At 40.4% G+C, this 3,561-nt stretch overlaps 1 non-coding gene across 1 annotated transcript; it reads left to right on the top strand.

The window, feature by feature from the left end:
- Positions 1 to 2,038: 2,038 nt before the first annotated feature.
- LOC132872956 (U2 spliceosomal RNA) lies at positions 2,039 to 2,235 on the top strand. Its single transcript, XR_009651509.1, has one exon. It is a non-coding gene; the product is annotated as a U2 spliceosomal RNA (small nuclear RNA).
- The last annotated feature ends 1,326 nt before the right edge of the window (positions 2,236 to 3,561 follow it).

The following is a 3,561-nucleotide window of genomic DNA, read 5'->3' as shown; positions in this document are numbered from 1 at the left end:
ATGAATCAGTGATTTGATTGTCTTTTCACTGTAAAACATTTCAGCCTTGTTTAGTTATGTCCACTTACTTTTTCTCTTTAACTCAAAGAGCTCTGAAAAGTGCTTTAATTTGAACTAATCTGTGCAAGTTTTCAAAGGTTAGACTTGAATTACTTAGTTGTCTTGACCAATTGAGACTTTTTCTGAGTTGAAACAAAGATAATTGTCAAACTGAGTTAACTTGCATTTCCAAGTTAAACCAATTTGAAATGTTCTACAGTGTTGTGTTTTGGCCATTTTTGATTCCGTTTTGATTTCCAGTTAATCTTTTTTTGTCGTTTTGTATTTCTTTTTGTTTATGTTTTACAACATTGAAAGCTGGCGCCTTGGAAAGAAAGCCCGTAAGTGCCCACGGGCATTACAGGAAAATACTGCCCGCCCATTAACCCATCAGAACGCACGATTTTACTGGAAGTAGCTTGTGCTATATAATAATCCTTACTTATTGCACTTTGTTATGATCCTTATAACTTACAAGAGAAGACAGATAAGTGGAAGATTTTCTGAAGAAGAAGATCTTATTATCATTATTATGTACCAGCAGCATTCACTCTAGTGTGCGGTAGAACAATGGAATTTGGTTCAGCCCAAGATGGCTTGAGGTATTTCACAGCTTTTGGTTTTTAGTGACACTTGAGAAGACGTTCTCCCTGCAGTAAGTTGAGACAGAATCTCATGCTTCTGCCAGCTTGTCAAATTGACATGTAGCACAAATAAATCATGGTTAGTGCTGTAGTTAATCCTATTTTATGACTCCGTTCTAGGGTGATGCCTTGGTCTGAACCTGCATGTGGACAATTTACAATGTTTTGGAAGTATATCTAGCTGGATTTTTTTTTTTTTTTGCATTGACAGCTGCTTTTCGTTTCCACACATAACATGGCATGCTGACTTACTTAGCTAATGTTCAAACAGAATAAACAACATTATATGCTCAAATGTTTCAGTTTAAACAAAGTCATTCCAGGAGCACAACAATGCACTCTTGACTCAATTGCCAATATCCTTTCTCATCTTTTAAAGGCTTGAGGAACCCTTTTCAGCCTTGTCCTAACCCCTTTCTGCCCCAGTGTTCTAAACCAAACACAGAGGCAATAGGGAGGTCAAAGGGGAAACAGGGCACATTTGCCTCTTTCGCCCTTTGATATCATCTATCGCCTTAAACACCTGTTTTCGTCCTCCCCCCTCCCTCTTCTTGACGTTTTTAATTCTTGTTTACTTTGGCATAAGTCCATTTGCCTCAAGCATTGTGTAGCTGTAGTTTTGAACTGCTTAGATGACCACTAGTGTGAGATCAAATTCTTAACACGCTGCCCACTGAGCTAAAAAAAAAAAGAATGGGAAAGAGTTGTGTGTGATCTTAGCCCAGCTCCTCCCCTAAACAAACTGTTTAATTAGCAATTACAGACAGCTTAGAAAACATCCAGGTCATACATGCAATGACCTGTTGTGTAAATGTGTGTGAAGTAGGCTTAGTGCACGTGCTTTCATTTGCCAACATCACGTATGTCAATACAGAGCCTTGTTAAACAATTCTTGTTGGTTTAGTAAAGAAAAGTGGGATCCTGGGGAGGACCCAAGAGAGGTAGGTTTGAGAAAAGTTGAGAAGTTGATTGTTAAAATTGTAAGCAGCTTCCCAAAGTTTAGTCAGGATCAAAGCTGCCTTGCTGAGAGTTTCCCTTTTGTTCTCACACCTTCACAGTAGGTCATTGCTCAATTCCTCTTTTCATCTGTCTCCCAATGAAGTCCAAATGTATCCTGAACCTCACATGGAGTCACTGTTCATCAAATTCAGCTGTCCAGCTGAGTACAAAAGTCAACACTCTTTCCAACAATCTCGAGAACCATGAGATGATGCCATGGGTGTCTCTTAGTAACCTTGAGCAGGCATTTGAACCGTTTCTCAAGTTATGAATATAACAGCAAGAACATAAGTCATTCTCAGTGGTATATCAATTCCAGATCTGACTTGATCATATCACCTCCCGTACTTGTGTTCCTCGCTTCTCGGCCTTTTGGCTAAGATCAAGTGTAGTCTCTGTTCTTATCAGTTTAACATCTGACATGTTCTCTAAACGAGGACGTGATATTAAACAGATTTTTAGTTGGTGCTTGGTTGGGGTAGCATTAAGGAGCTCTCTCGCACACCGAGCAGAGCCACGCCGCACCAAGCATCCCTGCCAACCAGGTTCCCTTGTCAGGTTCCCCTGCTAAGCCGGGTAAGTTTCCCGGCTTCAAGCAGGTTCCCTGGGCAGCACGGTGGTGGTTAGCACTGTCACCTCACAGCAAGAAGGTTCTGGGTTCAAGCCCAGTGGCCGACGGGGGGGCCTTTCTGTGTGGAGTTTGCATGTTCTCCCCATGTCTGCGTGGGTTTCCTCCAGGTGCTCCGGTTTCCCCCACAGTCCAAAGACATGCAGTTAGGTTAACATGGGGTGGCCTTGGGCTGAGGTGTCCTTGAGTAAGGTACCTAATCCCTAACTGCTCCCTGGGCACTGTAGTATGGCTGCCCACTGCTTTGGGTGTGTGTGCATGTGTTGACTGCTTCAGATGGGTAAAATGCAGATGATGAATTTCACTGTGCTTGAGTGTGCATGTGACAAAGTCTTCTTCTTTTTCTCCTTCTTCTTCTCTTTCTCACACACACACTCACTCAAATTATGCAACCACACAGGGTAATTTGCCAAGCGGCAATGTCAAACAAGTAATCATGTCAATGCAAGCAGAAACAGCAGAAGATTAAAGAAACTGAAACATGGTCACAAGGATGAAAACCCCTTACAGCTGCTGCTAAACCCTGTGTTTGTGTGTGCGCTGTCTGATAGCACTTTATACACAAGTATCAGTATCATCTCTCAAATCCCTCACAATCCCAACATAAATCTATTTATTGACCATAGTAATCCGTACTTAGACAGTGCAAACTTTACTGTTTTCCCAAGCAGAATCCTTTCCGACTAATTTAATGTGCAGAAATTGTCATTTATACAGTATATGAATGTGTGAGTGAACACATCATGTTCGGGTGAAGTTCCACTTCTTTTGGAATATATAATGATTCATAACCAAGACATATTAATTATTTTAATAGTGGGTTGTTGGGAATTATGCTGTGCAATGAATTATGAGAATGATAATAGTAGCTAGTAGCAAGCTTGTAGTTTGTAGCAGTGAAAAGAAACTTCATGTTTATCAGATTTTGATGAAGCATGTTGTTTTATGTCAAAGCTGAAAAACAGTTTGCTTTCTTAAAGTGTCATCAATTTATTCCTATGATCTTTAAACTAACTTCTAAAGTCCATAAGTAGGCATATCAGACACTCCCTGGCCATGCTGTGAAAACTGTCCATGCAGACGCTCATCTAAATTTCCAAATCTGTCATTGCTTAACTCTTGAATATTTTCTATCATGAATGCTATCATTAAATAGCTTATAATCTCTGCTCTCCAAAGAAATTGATCTGGTTAAGAGCTGTTCAGTACTTTGGGCATAACAGCAGGTTGAAGTTGGTACAACAGAGTAAA

Source organism: Neoarius graeffei, chromosome 24 (assembly GCF_027579695.1).
Source record: "Neoarius graeffei isolate fNeoGra1 chromosome 24, fNeoGra1.pri, whole genome shotgun sequence".
Lineage (NCBI taxonomy): Eukaryota > Metazoa > Chordata > Actinopteri > Siluriformes > Ariidae > Neoarius > Neoarius graeffei.
Note: the sequence above shows the minus strand (reverse complement) of the source record. Positions and strands in the feature narration are given on the sequence as shown.